The 20,232-nt window shown below is 46.8% G+C and overlaps 1 long non-coding RNA gene across 2 annotated transcripts in view; it reads left to right on the top strand.

Moving 5' to 3' along the window:
* The first annotated feature begins 2,527 nt into the window (after positions 1–2,527).
* LOC144218490 (uncharacterized) overlaps positions 2,528–20,232 on the top strand; it is a 40,583-nt gene continuing 22,878 nt past the window's right edge. Inside the window, exons 1-4 of one of the 2 annotated variants that reach the window (XR_013331177.1) lie at positions 2,528–2,749; positions 13,929–13,952; positions 18,823–18,942; positions 19,960–20,030. This is a non-coding gene — a long non-coding RNA (uncharacterized LOC144218490). Of the gene's footprint in view, positions 2,750–13,928; positions 13,953–18,822; positions 18,943–19,959; positions 20,031–20,232 lie in introns of those variants that run through there. The other variant, XR_013331174.1, reaches the window with a different exon arrangement.

Below are 20,232 nucleotides of genomic sequence, written 5' to 3'. Positions count from 1 at the left end.
GGGCTCTGTGCTGACTGCCAGCTCAGAGCCTGGAGCCTGTTTCAGTCTGTGACTCCCTCTCTCTCTGACTCCCCTGCTCACGCTGTCTCTCTCTCTCTCTCTCCTAGAAATAAATAAAACATTAAAAAAAAATTATTAAAAAAAAGAAATAAATAAAACATTAAAAAATTAAAAAAAAATTCCTCCACCAGTGTTTGCTCCTCTGAGTGTGACTCTGTGTGGGACTGAGCTAGCTGGAGCCCTGGATTATATTCAGGTTGTGTGCGTGTGTTGTGTGTTCCTGGATCTCATTTCACCCTCCCAACACAACAGCTTTGTGATGGAGTCAACTAGTAGATTTAATTCCATCTTACAGATGGGCAAGTAAGGGTCCCCCACCCAGTTTCTCTTTCTGTCCTATAGGTGCCTCCTCTCTGCCTGTGGCCTCAGAACCTGAGCTCCACCTGCATTAGCATTTGCCTCGCTGGGGCCCTTTGAAACACTCCGGCCACCACACACCACTACTACCACCAGATGCCTGTTTTCCTTAGCCCCAAGTCAGTAGCTGCCTCGTTAGCTTTTTCCTCCCATGGCTTCCTTCATACATGCATTGTGGTTTCTAGAGCAGCACAGAAATCTGAAATGTCATGCAAATGCCTCTGAACAAAGAGCCCTGGAATCAGATCCCGGTGACTGACAGGTTGTTTATACCAAGAGCTTCCTGGTGCACCGAATATTCTAGAGTGTTCAGGGCAGGTTTGGTACTACCTGGGGCAAGGCAAGGATCAGGCCAGAGGAACTGTCAGTTGTCCAACAGCAAAGGTCAGGACAAGAAGGCAAGAGGCAAGGGAGACTTGAGCTTTGGGGCCTTTGGAGGACTTGCTGCGAATCCAGCTATTATCTGAGAACGGGCCATTCTCTTGCTGAGACGGGCTGGTCCCATGGTGGCTTTATCTGCTGAAATTACATGGTTACCCTTTGCCTGTTGGCCCAGATAGCAGGTCCCTGGGGATTGGAGGCCCAACGAATTCCCTGTTGGGCCTCTGGATTCCTGGAAGAGCAGAGAGAGTTCAAAGGTGCCTTCACTCCATGTGGGCCAGGTGGGTGAGGGCTGAGGGTTTCCAGCTGCAGCGGCGGGCGTGGGCAGAAACACAAGGGTGCAAGCGGGAAGGGGAGGCTGGGAGGCCCCGTGGAGCCTGGGGGTGGGGGTGAAGATCACTTCTGGCTCTAGAGCACAGCTTGGGAGCTCCTATGTCACTTTGATGGGGTTTTGGTGGGGTCTGGAGCCAAGAGCCAAGAAAGAATTCTTGAGAGCCTTCTTGGGTGCAAAAAAGGTGATTTTATGAAAGCACGGGACAGGACCCATTGGCAGAAAGAGCTGCACTGAGGTTGTGACGAGTGACTGGTTATATACTATGGAGCTGGGGGAGGTAGAGTCAAGAGGAAGTTTCTTAAAGGGATTTACATATGCTAAAAATGACTCACAGATTCCTGGAGGAATCTCTATTGTTTTCCCCTCTAGTAAAGCGCTAACATTAAGACAGTAGGGTGTTCCTGGAGATTAGGCTATTGATAAGATTGCCCTTTTCTTTTAATATTACTAAGATATTTATTTGTAAACTGATGGAGACTCTTACCAATTTAACCATTTGTTTTCTGTCCTTTCCGTTGTTCTTGAGCAGCCAGGAGTGACTGAGGAATGTCATACATCTCCTCCCACCTGCAGGGAGGGTGTGTGTGTGTGTCAGCTTCCCTATGCTCCCTCACCAATGTGGGACTTTTAACAATCACTCTCTCTCTCTCTCTTTTTTAATGTTTTATTTGTTTCTGAGAGAACACAAGAGGGAGAGGAGCAGAGAGAGAGGGGGACAGAGGATCTGAAGTGGGCTCTTTGCTGATAGCAGAGAGCCCGATGTGGGGCTCAAACTCAGAACTGTGAGATCACGACCTGAGCTGAAGTTGGATGCTCAACCGACTGAGCCCCCCAGGTGCCCCCTAACAGTCAGTGTCTTGATTGGAGCCCTGGAGCTCCACTCTTGTGGGGAAATCGACATGATGGGAACCAGGGAGAGAGGCCATGGAAGGGAAATCTTGCTTATCTGGCACCTGGCACGTGCTTTGTGTACCTTATCTCATTTAATTCTAACCATTCTTCAAGGTAGGCATTGCTATCCCGTTAAAATAAAGAAGCTGAGGCTCAGAGAGATGGTGTAAAAGTTGTCCTGACTACAGACCAAGAGATGGCCTCTTAGAGGAGAGAGTAGAGGTGGGTGGTGCTGCTCACATGGGCAGAGCCTGAACTGGAAATAGAAAGACATGCAGGTAGGCTGAAGATGTCTTTTGTCATCCAAAGCGAGCACTTCTGAGAGTAAAAAGGGGCAACATACACAATAGGACAACAGGCATTGACTGGGACTGACCTGAATAAACCGGGCTGCGTGGTCACCTACACATAGGGCACCGGAGGGAAGTGACAGACACCGTTTATAATGTAATCCTCATGGCAGTCCCTAATGTGGATATTACCCCCATTTGGCAGATGAGCAAACTGAGGCTTAACTTCCTACAGCTTTGAAGTGGGGAAGCACTGGCCGGCTTGAAGCCCTTGCCGCCTCCCAGGCTCAGAGCCTTTGGAGGATGACCAGAGGAAGAGGCCAACTGGAGAAACAGCTGGAAAGCTTGGGTCTTGGAGTGTGACTGTGTGGCGGGCTGTCCCTGCAGTCTCCGTGTGGCCTCCTCCAGGACTGGCTGCAAGCAGTGGCTGGGGAAGGTGAGTGAGTGTGTGGTAGGGGGCTGGGACAGTGTGGAGGCCCCAAAGGCTTCTGCAGCCTTTCCTGATCTGCCTGGACCTCCAGGGGTGCAGTGGCCAAGGCATGGAATTTCTGGGGGAAAAGAGTCTTCACTGAGTTGCCCCATTCCTATGATTGGTGAACAGGAACACTGAGAAATCTCGTGGCATACTTCCTGGTGAGGACTGTCCCCTCTGGTCTAAAGATCCTGCCATGGCTCTGGTTCAGTCCTTCAGGGGCTCCTGGAGAGACTGGTAGTCTGGGATGCCGGAATACTCTAGGTTATGGGCAGAGAGTGAGTAAGACCACGCATGCCTGGAGGGGTTGTGGGCCTCCCAGTTCCTCCTACATTCACCGGTCGGTCTGGCCTCCTGGGAGTGGGTCAGTGGCAGACGGGGAGGGCCCAGCCCAAAGGTCAGATGGCTTTTGCAGGCCTGTCGACATATTGCGTCCCAGGTGGATGGTCAGGGTTGGCCGCCGGGCATCCAGCAGGGCAGACCACACTCCCCCGGGTGTACCCACGTCCTGGCAGGTTGCAGGTTGTCAGGACTGTCAAGGGAGGAAAGTCCTGTCCCTTAGGGATGACCCTACTGTCAGGGGCATCTCACACAAGTACAGTGGCCTGAGGTCTCTGTAAGCCAATGTTGTGTAATCAGGGCTGATCATGTTTCTTCATTCCTTCATTCATTTTATTTATTTATTTTAATGTTTTATTTATTTCTGAGAGAGAGAGAGAGACACCGTGAGCAGGGGAGGGTCAGAGAGAGAGGGAGACACAGAATCCGAAGCAGCCTCCAGACTCTGAGCTAGCTGTCAGCACAGAGCCCGATGCGAGGCTTGAACCCACGAACTGTGAGATCATGACCTGAGCCAAAGTCGGATGCCTAACAGACTGAGCCACCCAGGCGCCCCTCCTTCATTCACTTAAAAAAGAATGAATAGACTTTACTTTTTAGAGCAGCTTGAGATTCGCGGCAAAATTGAGTGGAAAGTCTAGTGAGTCCCTATATACCCCAACCCCAGCACACACACGGCCTCCTTGTAGTCATTCATTTTTCGAACTCTGTGTCCAGACACTGTCCTGGAGCAAGTCCCAGCCTTGTTCTTAGGGCACTTCCTTTTTAGTGAAAAAGACAGAAGAGCAGATAGACCAGCCCAGGGAGGGGGTAAGGGGCGAGGTAAGCAACCCTAGGGTACCAAGGGAGCTCAGCAGGACAACCCACCGGGCCTGCAGACGTTTCAGAGGAATGAGGAGCTCTGTAAGGAGGCTGCCTGGGGTGAACTCTAAAAGAGGGGTAGGCGTTAACAAAGACGACAGGGAGAGCAGGAGTGGGGTGCAAAGGGGAGTGTGTGCAAAGGCCTGGGGCTAGCTGGCACATCTGATCCAGGTTCTGGGTCTGGCTTTGAGTTTGGATGTGGTAGGTGGAGGCAGGAGTAATCCCATCCTGCAGAGCCTAAAACTAAGGGGTTTAGTGTGAAAAGGAGGGGCTCAGATGGGCCAGAGCAGGCAGGAGAGCTTACTGGTGTGGGCTAGGCCAGCAACGCCCTTAAAAGAGCCTGGGGAGGGGCGCCTGGGTGGCTTAGTCGGTTAAGTGTCCGACTTTCGCTTAGGTCATGATCTCGCGGTTCGTGGGTTTGAGCCCCGCGTCGGGCTCTGTGCTGACTGCCAGCTCAGAGCCTGGAGCCTGTTTCAGTCTGTGACTCCCTCTCTCTCTGACCCTCCCCTGCTCACGCTGTCTCTCTCTCCTAGAAATAAATAAAACATTAAAAAAAAAAAAAAAGAGCCTGGGGAAACTCAGATACTGGATTGGGCAGTTTGTGGCTTTAAATGTGTTCTGAAGATGCTTCAGAGGTTTTCACTGATGCCTCAAATGCAAGCCCCTTGAGGACAGGGTCGTTTTTCTGATGGCCAGGGGCTGATGCCCCCTTCCCTTCTGCCCGGAAATAGCCCTGACCACTCAGTCTTATTCTCACAGAGAAGCAGAGAAGACCCACCTGGCACAAGTCTGTGGCTAGAAGGGCTTCTTAGATCATGGAAGGTTTTCTCCATTTATTTATCCCTCGTGGTTATTGTAGGAAAGGGGCAGGAGGAAAAGGAAAACCCTTTTCTTCTTATTTATTTTGAGGGGGGGAGGGGCAGAGAGTGAGGGAGAGAGAGAATCCCCAGCGGGTTCCAAGCTGTCAGCACAGAGCCTCATGTAGAGCTTGGTTCATGAGATCATACCAGAGCCAAAATCAAGAGTCCAGTGGTCAACTGACTGAGCCACCCAGTCACCCCAAAGGAAAATGCCTTTCTTTCTTTTTTTACTTTTTAAAGTGTATTTATTTATTTTGAGAGAGAGCCAGTGTGAGTGGTGGAGGGGCAGAGAGAATCAGAAGCATGCCCTCCCGCCCCACCCCACCATGTGGGACTCCATCTCATGAACCGGGATATGATGACCTGAGCGGAAATCAAGAGTTTGTTGCTTCAGCGACTCAGTCACTCAGGTGCCCCAGGAATACGCCTTTCTAATAGCGTGAGCCAACAAACCACCGAGAGGGCAAGGACTTAGACCCCTCTCCCTAGCAAGCCCAAGGCACAGCCACAGTCTCCTGGGCCCCAGAGCCTCCTGTGAGGGGCATCACCAGGCCTGGAGGAGGTGAGGGCGCCCCATGCAGCCAGGCCGCAGAGCCTCTGCTTGCTTGGTCAGAAAATGGAGACAGTCAAGTGTGCCCTTTCCCTGTGATTCTGATAGAGGGACTAGGATGAAGGGGCTCTGAGGCCCTCTGAGAGTGAAGATAGTCCCAAACTATTTAGGGACTTAGAGAATCCCCAGAGCAAGTCTCCTATGAGGGACAGCCTCTTCCCCACCCCGCCTGCTTTGGGGGCAGCACAGGTGATGAGGACATACCTGTTGGGGGTCCTAGGATGGGAACAGGCCCTTCTCACGACCCGGAAAGGAGACTCATTATGTTCTGAGCGCTGCGTGTCAGATCCTTTGTGTACATGACTATTTCACCTGTCGTCCTGTGGGGTACATACTGTTATCACTCCCGTTTTCCTGGTGAGTGAACCGAGGCTTGGAGAGGTGAAGTGACATCATCTGCTAAGTGGCAGCGCTGGAATACAGGTAGCCCAGGTGGGCCTGTGTCTAAAGCCCACATTCCACATTGCATCCTCTGCTCTGTGTTGGTGGGATGGAGTGGTGTGCCACATCATTCGTTCACTTATTCATTCATTCCCTTGATCCCTCTTTTTCCTGCATATACCTTATGCCCGGCACCGTGTTCGGTGTTGGGGGTAGAGTGAGGAGCAGAAGCAGGTAGGCACCCTGCGCTTGGGGGCTAGCTACCTAATGGGAGAGACAGACCTTTATCAGATAAGGAAGAGGAAACACTCTGATAAGCACCAGGAAGTACAGAATGCCACTCTCAGCGGTAACCATGGGGCCTAAGTTAGTGAGGACAAGAGAGGGGCTTCGGGGAAGATTTATGGAGGAAAGGAGCAGAGGCAATGTGAGTGACCAGGAGCTCGTTGGGGAAGATAAGCCAGAACATTCCAGGCCAAGGCTACGACATGTGCAAAGGTAGGAAGGAGAGGGCTAGCTGGGGGAACTGAAAGATGGGTCTTGAATAGGGCAGAGGGTAGTGGGTGAAGGTGGATAGGATGGGCAGAGGCCCAATGGGGCAGGGTTTGGAGGGGCCACAGCAAGTAGCTGTGGGAAACCAAGGCAGGTGCCTGTGAAATGAAAGCTTCCTCTCTTTGCCATGAGATAAATGAGAGAACACACAACAATGCATGTATCTTCCCCAGAAGTTTGGGCTGCATTAATAGTGGCACAGCGTACAGATCAAAGGAGGTGATTGTTTCTCCTTCTGGCCCAGACTGCACCTGAAGGATTGTGATCCTTTCAGAACCCTCACTACCCACTATTTGCAGAAGAGCCAGTAAACTGGTGCACGAGAATGCTGGATGAGCAGAGAAGAGCAGCCCCCAGGGGACAGGAGTGTGTACTAGACCTCCAAGGACTCTACTGGAGACAAAGTTCCACCCCAGAGAGAGAAAAACATCCTGGCACTTAGGGTTTATGAAGAATGGAGGGAGCTACTGTGAGGTGCTGAGCCTTCTGCTCTGGGGGATCAGAGATGTGGGGAGGGACCCTGCTTAGCTTAATGGGCGGTCTAGATTCGGCCCTCAGCACCTGATGCAGCACATCCTGTCTGCCCTCTCCCTTCCACCTCTGAGTAGGAGACCTACCACACACGTCCCCAGAATACCGGGCCAAGATGGTGGTGGGCTGACCTTGGCTAGCCTAGTGTGGGCTCCAGTTTGTTCTGTTGCGATTGCTTTCAGGAAACCAGACATTGGGGAGGGGGAGGTCTCAGGGCTGTGGGCCGGCTGCTGCTGGTCATCATTTGAAATCACTTCAGGATCCTGCCCTGGACATTCCAGCTGTCCGTCGTACGGTCCCCATTCAGTCAGGATCTAAAGGTAGTAGCCCACAAATCCCTCCCTCACTTCCCCATCAGCTGTGCGTGTGCTGAGACTTCCCAGAACTCCTGTTTCCCTAAAGAAATGGCTGCTGTGGTTTTTGTACCCCAGAACTGTCACTCTGGATCCTCTCTGTCTCTGCCATTCTGTTAGTCCCCAGGCCTGTGTCGTCTTTCTTGACAACAGCTCCATCCTGTGCTCGTAGCTCCTTCCCACTGCCACCACAGCCTCTAGACCTGTTCTTCCCCATGACACTGCCACCTGCCTTCTGATCCCTACTTGTCTACTCTCTGCTGAGTTCTGGGGTTGGGGCCAGTTACAGTTTTTTTGTAACTGAAGCATATGTATCTTAACTGTACAGCTTGACAATTTCTGCATGTGCATACACCTGTGTGACTACCACCCAGATCAGGCTCGAGAACATCTCCAGGTTCAGCCTTTTTTTTTTTTTTTTTTTTTTAATTTTTAAATGTTTATTTTTGAGAGTGAGAGAGCATGGAGGAAGGGCTGGGGGTGGTGGGGGGACAAAGGACCTGAACTGGGCTCCGTGCTGACTGCAGAGATGTAGGGCTCAAACTCACAAATTGTGAGATCATGACCTGAGCCAAAGTCAGACACTCAACCCAGTGAGCCATGCAGGTGCCTCTCAGGTCCATTGTTTTAAAATAGATCCATCCTGGGGCGCCTGGGTGGCTTAGTCGGTTAAGCGTCCGACTTTCGCTTAGGTCATGATCTCGCAGTTCGTGGGTTCGAGCCCCGCGTCGAGCTCTGTGCTGACTGCCAGTTCGGAGCCTGGAGCCTGTTTCAGAGTCTGTATCTCCCTCTCTCTCTGACCCTCCCCTGCTCACGCTGTCTTTCTCTCTCTCCTAGAAATAAATAAAATATATTAAAAATAAAATAAAATAGATCCATCCCTCTAGGCTCCTACTGCATTACTATTGGACACTTGGCAAGTATTGCCTTTTATTCCAACTGGCTGGAGGACCCGGATACATCCTGCTCCCTGTTTTTGCCTCATCCTGACCTAGCACAGAGCAATGCCCGTAGGAGGTGCCTCTTGAGGCCCATTAGATGGAGGTGTGTAGAGCTTGCTGAGTATATATCAGAATATGTGCCCAATTTGTGTCCCTCAGAAACGTGGGCGAGGTGACAGAGATGAGGGAGGGGGTCGCGGGAGTGCAGGACAGCCCCTGAGCACTGAGTGTGTTGGTTCTGCTCCCCCATGGTGTACACAGGCCTGGAGGCAAGTATTCTCAGCGGAGGGCTCGGGTGTGTGGAACTCCTTGCATGGATGCCCTTCCCAGAAGGCACTATCTATGGTATAGGTGCTAGCCAAGCTCCCAACCTGGGCCCAGAGACCACTGGTTTGAACACTAGCCATGGTTGGTTCAGAGGCTTGAAGGAATAGGGCCAGACCCAACTCAGAGGAGACTTTGAATGCTTGGTGCAGAATGCTCTGAGGGCGGTCAGGGGGCATGGATTCTCACTAGGAGGCCAAGACCTCCCCTGCTGGCCGCCCTTCCCTGGGAGAGCCTGTCCCTTCCCTCCTCTTAGTTCATAACCTTGCTTGGGACATGGTACCCTCAAGAAAATAGAGCCTGGGCTTGAGCAGTACAATGGCACTGTCAGGAAGGAGTTGGAGGGGGTGGGGAGCCAGGGAAGCATGTGCATGGGGCACATGAAGTCCAACCGGGTCTTCTCCAGGCTGTTGAGACTTGAAGATGTGCTCTTTGCTCTAAGACACAACTTTCCAGTTCTTTGGGGAGCAGAGAGGAACCTCTCTTCTGGGGTCCAGCTGCCTGTTGTCACTGAGGGTCTTCCCCTTGGGTGGGCTCTGCTTCCCTCAGAGTATGTTCCTGGTTCCTCTCATCATTTTTGCTTATTTTTTAATTTTTAAATGTTTTTAAATGTTTATTTATTTTGAGAAAGAGAGAGAGGGAGAGGCAGTGAGAGAGGGAGAGAGGATCCCAAGCAGGCTCTGCACTGTCAGTGGGGCTCAAACTCACAAACTGCAAGATCATGACCTGAGCTGAAATCAAGAGTTGGATGCTTAACCAACTGAGCCAGCCAGGAACCCCCTCCTCTTATCCTTTTAAGTGTAGTAAATACGGGTCTCACATAAGGCTTGGGGACACTGGGTGAATCTTTGCTTTTACATCATATCTGTTATTTCAGGGCTCAGTGCAGGACTTGCATCCCAGGCCAACCTGACACCAAAATCTGTCTAGTTAACAACTCTGCTTAAGACAGCACGATGGCAAGTTCTTATGATCAGGAATGGTCTGCCCCTCCATAATTGGCAGAGACATGATCATGAGCATATGTCAGATAGGAAAGGAGGGAGAGAAGGAGAGTGCACATCAATGCTCAATGGAGATAATGAGGATTAACGAAAGTGCCTTACATTGGGTTATGAATGGGAAAGGCTGGGATCTGCAAGTGTGTATTATTATTCTTATTCTACTAAAAGAGAAACTGATCTTCAGGGGATTTACCCATCAGATCCAAGCAGCAGGAAGATGTGGAGGTGAAGTGTGAGTCATGTGTGACTAACTGCAGAGCCGGCTCTTTTTCTGCTCCATGGAAAGTGATCTCCAGGTGCCATGAACATAACTTCAGGATGGGATGTCTAGCTTCAAAACAAAGAGCCAATCTCCTGGCATTTGAGGGAAGCTGCCAGCATGTAAGAGAGGCCAAAACAACAGGGGGAAAAAAAAAAAAGAATTCAGAAACAAAGGTCTCAGAATGAAGATGCTGCAAAGAGCAGAAGAAAACCTCAAAGAAACTATCATTGATAATCTGAGAGAATGGAAAGAATGTTACACACTGAAACAAGAACAAGATGCCACAAGAAGGGGAACAATGAGAGAACATGTACATTTAAGTGATAGAAAAGATAGTCAAGGAAACCTTTCAGAGAGTTAAACAGAAAGAAACAGAGATAGATAACAGGATAAAAGAGATAAGAAAATTAGATCTATGTGAGATTCACCATCAATCTGACTGATTCCATTTCCTGATAGAACAGAGACAACTGTCAGGGGGAAAATATATATCTTCTTATATCTTATGATATATGATATCTCATATCATATGTTTATATCTATATCTATCTGTATCCATCTACAGCTAAAACCCACAATAAACATTTTCAGATTGAGTTCGCTGACTGTCCAGTGCAGTAAATGAAAACAAAAGAAACCTAAACCTCTCACCAAGGCTCATTATTGTGAAATCTTAGAACACCAGGATTTAAAAGATCTTAGGGAGATGATTTCTGGAATGGTGTCAAGAAGAGCTCCACAGATCTTCTCTCCAATAAAACAATGATAACCAATGAAATTTAATTTAAAAATCCTCTAGAAAGTATCCTAAAGACATACAGCAAATAAAGTAACATTTGGTTAAGATCTACTAAAACTTGGTAAGAAGGATGGGAGACTGTGTCACTTGAGCCGTGACTTGCTTCCTCCCTCTCTCTTTCCAGCTCACAGTAACAGAAGTACCACTCCAGGAGAGTACAGCCAAGAACACAGGGCTCTTGCTACCCTTGCTCCCACTTGAGGGCTACTGTATCTCTCTGGGGCTGACAGACCACTAGCATTTCCCATTTCCCTCATCCCTGTGTTGCAGAAGTTCTATTTCAGGAAAGAGTAGCTAAGAGGACTAGGACTTTCTTCCTCAACCCATCCCCAACTCGTAGGGTGAGAAATCTATCCTGAACATGGCAGGCTGAGAATATTTGGGCCCTGATCTTCATCACTCTGCTTCACTCATGGAGTTTCCACACTGGGAGAGGCTAGTTTAGAAAACCAGAGGCTACTGCTCCAGCCCAACACCCTTGTAATGTAGGGGACTCACCCCAAGACACCCACCTTAAAGGTTTGGTACAGGGAGAGAGGATGGTCCTGAGAACAGAGCCCTGAAGCTCTCCCCAAGGGAACTGATTTTATTTGGAACAGAGGATGGGGAAATTCAAGCCTATGGGTGCTCTCAAAAACAATGGAGATACTGGTGGTAAGCAACAGAGATAAAACTGGTAGCTCCATGAGAAAAACAAGCTAAACATTTAACCAGCTAGAAGTTTACCAGAGAGAAGGGAAAGAGCTGAGAAGAGCCCTTCTGGGTTCAAAATAGATCTCAAAGTCTAGCCTCAAAGACAGCCCTTGCAGGGGCGCCTGGGTGGCTTAGTCGGTTGAGCGTCCGACTTTCGCTTAGGTCATGATCTCGCAGTTCGTGGGTTCGAGCCCCGCATCGGGCTCTGTGCTGACAGCCGGCTCAGAGCCTGGAGCCTACTTCAGAGTCTGTGACTCCCTCCCTCTCTGACCCTCCCCTGTTCACGCTGTCTCTCTCTCTCTCTCTCTCCTAGAAAGAAATAAAAAAATATAAAAAAAAAAAAAGACAGCCCTTGCAAAGGGGCTTAATTTAATTGGATTAGACTGTGAAGCAATTTATGACCTAGGCCATTGTTGAAAATGATAGAGTAATCAGTTAACAATTAGTGGAGACTAACAGCTGGGTGTGATACCAACAGAGACAGCTTAACAGAAAGTCGAGGAAAGAGACAAAGCCCTGCTGAAACCACTGTCACCCCAAGGTGACAGTGCAACACGCCCAAGGTTGTGCCTTTTAGGAGTGACATCAGAGGCTGCACACTGCAAAAGAAATACTTTTTAAAATAGTCCAGCCAGATCACTAAATAAATTAGCAAATGGCAAGAGTGAACTGTGTTGGGGTTGAGGCTAATATCCAATTGCTGCAGTATATTATCTAAAATGTTAATATACTTTTATACTACAAATGTACATGTATAATATAGTAAATAAATAAAATACAGTTTTCAACAAAAAAATATGAGACATGCAAAGAAACAGGAGTGTTACCAATACACAAGAAAAAAGGAGTAAACAACAAAGCTGCCTCTTGGTCCCGATGTCAGACGTAACATGCAAAGACTTTACAGGAGTCATTATAAATCTGTTCAAAGAACCAAAGGAGGAGAGCGTGGGTGGCTCAGTCGGTTAAGCGTCCAACTTCAGCTCAGGTCATGATCTCACAGTTTGTGTGTTTGAGCCCCACATTTTGTGCTGACAGCCTGGAGCCTGCTTCAGAGTCTGTGTCTCCCTTTCTGCCTCTCCCGTGCTCATGCTCTGTCTCTCGATAATAAATAAACATTAAAAAAAAAGAACCAAAGGAAACCATGCATATAGAAGTAAAAGAAAGTACAATGATACTATCTCATCAAATGGCATCCATAAAGAGATAGACATTATATGAAAGAACCTAATGGAAATTCTGAAGTTGAAAAATATAAGAACTGAAATGAAAAATCCACTAGAGAGGCTCAAAGTAGATTTAAGCTGGCAGAAGAAAGAATCAGCAAACTTGAAGATAGATTGATAGAGAATATGCAATCTGAAGAAGAGAAAAAAAAGGATTTAAGAAAAATGTACACAGCTTTAGAGAGGAGTGGGATACTGTTTAGTGCACCAACATAAGCATGATAGTACCAGAAAGAGAGGAGAAAGAGAAAAGAACATAAAAAATATTTGAAGATGGGACGCCTGGGTGGCTTAGTCGGTTAAGCGTCCGACTTTCGCTTAGGTCATGATCTCCCGGTTCGTGGGTTCGAGCCCCGCATCGGGCTCTGTGCTGACTGCCAGCTCAGAGCCTGGAGCCTGTTTCAGAGTCTGTGACTCCCTCTCTCTCTGACCCTCCCCTGCTCACGTTGTCTCTCTCTCTCTCTTTCCTAGAAATAAATTTAAAAAAAAATATTTGAAGAAAGAATGGCTGAAAACTTCCCAAATTTGATGAAAAACATTACACATCTAAGATGCTTAATGAACTCCAAGTAGGATAAACATGAAGAGATACACACACACACACACACACACACACACACACACATTGTAGTAGCTTTTTGAAAGTCCGGGACAAAGAAGAATCTTGAAAATAGCAAGAGAAAAATGACTTGTTATATCCAAGTAAACCCTAATAAAAATAACAGCTACTTTCTCATAAAATACAATGGAGGCCAGAAGGCAGAGCGATGACATATTCAAAATGCTGAAAGAAAAAAACTGTCAACCCAGAATCTTATATTCAGCAAAACTAGCTTTCAAAAATGAAAGTGAATGGGGCGCCTGGGTGGCTCAGTCGGTTAAGCATCTGGCTTTGGCTCAGGTCATGATGTCGTGGTCTGTGAGTTCGAGCCCCACGTGGGGCTCTGTGCTGACAGCTTAGAGCCTGGAGCCTGCTTCAGATTCTGTGTCTCGCTCTCTCTCTGCCCCTCCCCCACTTGCACTCTTCTCCTTGCTCTCAAAAATAAATAAAACATTAAAAAAAATTTTAAGTGAAAGTGAAATAAAGACATTCCCAACTAAGAATTGAGAGAATTGGTGACCAGCAGACCTATCTTATAAGTTGTACTAAAGGAAGTTCTTCAGACTGAAAGCAAGTGAACCCAGAAAGTAATTCAAAACCATATGAAAAATCAGAGTGCTGGTAAAGGTAATTATAAAAAACAGTATGTTAAAAGGCAATTGTATAGAACAATATCTATAATTGTATTGTTGGGTCTATAACCTATAGAAATGGAATAAATTTGACAATAACAGCAGAAAGGAGGTGGGTGGAAACTGCTGTATTGGAGTAAGGAAATAACAACAAGTTTTAACTTGGATCCACAGGAACAAGTGAAGACATCAAAATGGGTAAGTAACAAACTATATATACTGTTCTCTCAGCTTCTTTCAAAAACATACAAATATATAAATGTAATAATCTCAACAATGTACTGTTGAATATGTAATGTATAGACATTTATAAACATAATTTATAAATGTATTAACATATATAACAATATCTAATAATAATAGCACAAGGAAAAGAGAATGCTATTTACTGATGAGAATGTAACTAAGAAATGTGGTGTTGTGATATTGAAAGGAGAGGAGAAAGGGTGTAAGTGAACTTCACTTGTCATGGTAGGAAGACCAAAGAGACGGTATCTAGATTGGACCTCTCTGGAGATAGCAATAATAGCAATAAATGCTTTATTTAGGAGACAAAAACCAGAGGAAACAACCGAATGAGCCAGAGTGGTTGCTTTTGGAGAGCAGAACAGAGTGGGCTGAGAGAGTGCTGTTTCTGTTACAGCCCTTTAGCCCACTTTGACTCTGCAAACGCTTTGCGTGTATTACCTTGGAAAATAAAAATTAATTAAAAGACATGAGGAGAAACCGTGACAACAATAAGGGTCTTCCCTTTTGAGAGTTTCCTGTCCTCTGAAGCAATTCCCCTTTAAAAACTGAGCAAATCGTTCTCTCCAGTTTGTTCAGTTATGCCACAAAGTGCATTCTCACCCTTAGAAGTGTGCCTGGGAGGCAGGCCTTGGTGGGGTTCTTATGAGGGTCAAAGGAGAAGGTGCTTTGTAAAACAGGAAGTGGCATGGTTTGTAGATGGCTGGTATTAGGCATGGCAGAAGGAAATATCTCCAATTTACACATACAAAAAAAGAGACCCCCCAAAAGGGAAGTAGCCTTCCAAATCACACAGCCAGGTAGTGGTGCAGCTGGAGTTCTGACCGCCTGTCCTGTTTCTACTCAGCTGGCTTCAGGCACAGCTACCTCTTAGCACTCATGCTTCCTCCTCTCCCCTCTCCCCCAGGCGGCCCCCACCCCTTGCCTTCGGACACTGTCCACAACTTCCCTGGCTCTGAGCCCCACCTGGAGGGTAATCCTTAATGTGAGGGCCCTGATGCCATCACAGACTGAGCTCTCACCCTGGCCACACTGGGAGTGGTCATAGACAGTCCTGATGCTGGTGGCGGACAGAGCCCTCACCCCCTTGCCACTAGCTTCCTTAATAGTGTTTACAACTGAACATGAGTTGGGCCTGGCCTAGAAGACATGGATGGCCGGGTTCCATCCCCTCCAGGGCCATCTCAAGGACAGAGCTGGTGCAGCTGCGGCCTGGCTAAACTTTCTGACGTGGTTTCCCTCCGTCTTGGACAAGACTCAAAGCCACAATCTGTGCCCAGTCCATTTCTGTCCCCTCCCACTGCTCCTCCTTGTGCGGGTGGAGGATTGTGGGGCCCATGGTGCACTCTGTGATGAGTCATCCTTGCTCAAAACAAACGAGTCTGGCATCGAAAGCACTTTTTACAGCTTCTCTGCTGCAAGGGAGTAATCTCACTAATCAGAATATTCAAATACAACCTTGAACTGGCTGCTTCCCACACTGGACTCTTCACTCCCATCTTTCACCAGGTCAGCATTTCTCCGACATGGTTTCCAGGAGTTGCCGGAACACTGGCTTATTGCAGCTGCTGCCCTGCTCTTATTGATGGATGTTTCCTCTAGGCAGCCCTCTAGGGTCAGTTGGGAGGGAGGCCGACTTCTAGCCACTCTTATCTCTTATCAGCCCCAGGAGAGGTCCCAGAGCTGGACAAGTCAAATAATTAGGAAGGACTTCCTTCTGTCCCCTCCTCTGTCTCCCTAGGCCTTCTCCAAGAGTCCTCTGCTGGCCTTGAGGGCCATGCAGTCTCCCCTTCTGCCCAAGGCTGATCTTTAATACCAAGAATCCACACTCTGCTCTGCTTCCATGTCACTGTGGGACCTTAGGAAAGTTCCTCTGCTGTGGACCTACTTCTCACCGTGGCTGGTGAAGGGTCAGGAAAGCCTTACAGCTTCCTGTCTGCCTTGACATTTTATGACTCAGTGGTACATCAAGACCATCATCCTGTGCCTCCTCCCTGCTGCGCTCTTGTCTTCTCCCCTCCAGGTATCCCGGACCAGACCCAGCATCTGCTACTGCCCCACCTTGACCTTCCACCCCTCCTGGGCACCAAGTCTTTCCCTGAAGGGGAACATAGGCACTGCATCTCTGAGTCTACTGTCCTGGATTTTAGTGGGCTTTTGAGGAATGCTGAATGAATGAATGAGTTGATTACTTTGAAAGAAGCCCCTAAAACATTTCAGCCTCATTCTCTACATCTATTTAATGTGTTTATCTTCTACACTCATGCTGTGAAAGGCAATGTTCATTAAAAACACCACAACCCTTGGATGTATGAGCCCTTCCCAGTTCTCTTACCGTTGACACCCTGAGGTTAGGGCAAGTGCACTGAGGGGTGGGGTGGGGAATGGAGGGTAGGTGGAATGGGCTTGGCAGTTTGTGGCTGTTGCTTCAGGGGAAACCACAGCTACCTCCTCCTCAGGGTGGTCAGTGAGGCCCAGGGGAAGAGAGGATCACTTTCAGGGTGGTCCCTGGCCACTGAGTCACCACCCAGAGGAAAACCACAGCTTCAAGAGCCCCAGGGCTTAAGGAAAGGTGGCAGGGTGAGCTGGGCGAGCGCCAGCACTCGAGCACTTGGACAACCTCCTCACCTCAAGAGCCATCCCTATCCTGTCTGGCAAGGAGAACCTATTTTAAGATGTGAGAAAGAATGGATCGGTCACAGATCCCTGTGTAACAAGACAGAGCAAGAACAAGAACCACCCCTCTCTGATCTCCTCTTTCCTGATCCCTCAGGAAAATGGGGACAATTCTTGAATTTGAGGAAATTCATCTAGGATATCCTCACCTGAAGATTCATGGTCTGCAACTTAGCTTATACAACAATTTTACCATCATCACAGGTTGCTGCTGTACGTAATAACCATGCAGCATAACCATTGCATTGTAATAACCATGAAATGTCTTCTTCTGTCAGTCTTCTCCTTCTTCTTTGTAGGAAAATGAAATAATCTGAAGTCTCATCTGTGTGCAATGGAAGCTAAAACACACACATACCACACACAAAGATAATGTCTCCAGACTCTCCAGATTTTCTCTTCCTCATAGCTTCTGCAAATTCTTTGTTTCTACTTCATCTTTTAGCTTACTCGGCATGACCTCTGAGCTCAGACATAGCTTCATGGCCTCTCTGATACTCCCCCTTTCAACTTTCTCAGCCTCAAACTCTTAAATTCCAAAGAGAGGAACTTCCAGCCATGGTAGAGGTCATTGGTTTTAGGGTTGAATCTTCCCTGGTAAACAACTATAAATCCTCAGAATAAAATATATGTAACAATAGTTTGCAGGCACTAGACAACAGCCAGTGTAGGGTTATGATCATTGACAGAGGGCACACAGGTGAGCCCTACATTTACCCAGTTTACCCCCTGAGGCTGTTTTCCAAAATGAAATGCAGGGAGTTGGATCAAGAAGGAAGTGAGTGTCTCACTCGGCACCCCCCTCCCCAGCCAAATTAGATATGTGCACTTGGATTTGGAGTGTAGGATGGAAACATCTTTGTAAAAATTCCTTTTGGTTTCTTGGTCAACCCCTAACCTGCACATGTTTCAGGGTGAGGCTTTGAAAGATCCAGCAGAGAAACCTGGGAGCTGGGCAGACTGCAGAGGCTGAAAATCCTGGGGACACTTTAAATTTTTAAATTTTGTTTACATTTATTTATTGTTGAGAGACAGAGAGAGACAGAGCACAAGTGGGGGGGAGTGGCAGAGAGAGAATGAGACATAGAATCCGAAGCAGGCTTCAGGCTGTGAAGTGTCAGCACAGAGCCTGACGTGGGGCTTGAAATCACAAAACGTGAGATCGTGACATGAGCCAAAGTCAGAAGCCCAACTGACTAAACCCTTCAGGTGCTCTACTCCCCAGGACACTTTAAAATTCAGGCCCAAGTAAAGGGGAGCGATATTGGTAAGTATTCCAATAAGGATTCTAGAAAGGCTATACCCTAGGAGTAAAGGCTAAACTCTAGAAGAAAGGGCAAAACTGAAGACTTTCAGGCTTAAGAAAGCCTAAAACCAAACCTCTGCAGATGAAGGTGATCCACTGGTAGTTTAAATGCTTACCAGAACACAACCTAACACTTGTCAGAGGAAGATAGTAAGATTTACGGATTCTAAAGTGTAGTCACTACAAGCAAGAATTATTAGATCTATGAAGAAACAGGAAAACATGACACAGAATCAAAAGATAAAAGAGGTAATGGGTTGAGAGATGATCCAGATATTGGATTTAGCAAACAAGGGCTTTAAATCAAGTAAGAATGGGACACCTGGGTGGCTCAGTCAGTTAAGCGTTCAGCTCTTGATTTTGGCTCAGATCATGATCTTGTGATTCAGGAGTTTGAACCCTGCAGCACAGAGCCTGCTTGGGATTCTGTCTCCTGTCTCTCTCCCTCTCAGCCCCTCCCCTGCTCATGCTGTGTCTCTCTAAAAAGTAAATAAATAAACTTTTAAAAAATAAAATAAATAAGGTTAATATATTGAAGAGAATAGAACAAAAGATGGGTAAAGTGAGTGAAAAGACTGAGTATTTAAACAGAACATTTGAATCTATAAAAATGAAAAAATTGACACTGGAGGCTGCAGAATAAAATATTTGAAATTAAGAACTTGCTGTATGGGTTTAACAGAAGATTGGATACAGCAGAAGACAGGGTAGTGACCAGTCAATAGAAATTATCCAAATTTAAGCATGGAATGAACAAAAATAGAGTAATAAACAGAACTGACCATAAGAGGTGTGTAAGACATGCTCAAAAAGTCTAATATGTGTTTTGAATCTCACAAGGAGAGAAGAAAAAAAAATAGGACAAAAGCAATATTTGAAGACATCATGACTGAGGATTTTCCAAATATGAAGAAATACATCAAGCCACAGATTCAAGAATATCAATGAGCTCCTAGCAGGGTAAGTGTAAAGAAAACTATGCATAGGCCTATCATAGTTAAATTTCTGAAAATTTAGACAAAGCATAAAATCTTTTTTTAAAAAAAATTTTAAAAATGTTTTCTTTATTTCTGAGAGAGAGAGAGAGAGAGAGACAGCATGAACAGGGGAGGGTCAGAGAGAGAGGGAGATACAGAATCTGAAACAGGCTCCAGGCTGTGAGCTAGCTGTCAGCACAGAGCCCGATGTGGGGCTTGAACCCACGAACTGTGAGATCATGACCTGAGCCGAAAGCAACCATTTCATTTATTTATTTATTTGTTTGTTTGTTTGTTTAGAGACAGTGTATGGGAGGGGCAGAGAGAGAGAATACCAAGCAGAATCCGTACTATCAGTGCAGAGGCTGACGCAGGGGTTGAACTTATGAACCATGAGATCATGACCCGAGCTGATGTCGAGTTGGAGCCACCCAGGTAACCCTAAAGCAACCATATTTCTAAACAGAGAGGACAGAATATCAATGATACACTCGGTGGCTGACTATGGAAGCCAGAAAACTATGAAATTACATTTTTAAAGTGCTAACAGAAAAACCCCTGTCAATTTAGTCTATGCCCAGCAAAATATTCTTAAAAAATAAAGGCAAAATAAATGTGTCCAGATGACAAAAATTGAAAGAATTTCGTTTGTCAGAAGTACACATCTCTACTACAGGAAATTCTTTTTTTTTTAAGATTTTATATTTAAGGGGCACCTGGGTGGCTCAGTCGGTTAAGCATCTGACTTCGGCTTAGGTCATGATCTCACAGTCCATGAGTTCAACCCCTGTGTTGGGCTCTGTGCCAGAGCCTGTGTTCGACCCCTGTGTTGGGCTCTGTGTCAGTTCAGAGCCTGGAGCCTGCTTCAGATTCTGTGTCTCTCTCACTCTCTATCCCTCCCCCGACTTAACTCTCTATCTCTCGAAAAATGAATAAATGTTAAAAAATTTAAAAAAAAAAAAGATTTTATATTTAAGTAAACTTTACACCCAATGTGCAGCCTAAACCCATAACCTTGAGATCAAGAGTCATACGCTCCACCAACTGAGCCAGCCAGGTGCCCTACAAGAAATCCTTAGGGAGTTCTATAGGCTGAAAGAAAATGACCTCTGATGGAACTGCAGGAAGGAATGAAGACTATGGGCAAAGGGTAAGCATGTATATGATTATAAGTTATTATTGAGTATTTTAAATAACAAAAATATCTCATAATAATTTAACATAAAAATAAATGTACAACAATAGCACCAAAGATAGGAGAGAACTAAATGGA

The sequence above is a fragment of the Crocuta crocuta genome, unplaced genomic scaffold (genome assembly GCF_008692635.1).
Source record: "Crocuta crocuta isolate KB4526 unplaced genomic scaffold, BGI_CrCroc_1.0 scaffold130, whole genome shotgun sequence".
Classification (NCBI taxonomy): domain Eukaryota; kingdom Metazoa; phylum Chordata; class Mammalia; order Carnivora; family Hyaenidae; genus Crocuta; species Crocuta crocuta.
Note: the sequence above shows the minus strand (reverse complement) of the source record. Positions and strands in the feature narration are given on the sequence as shown.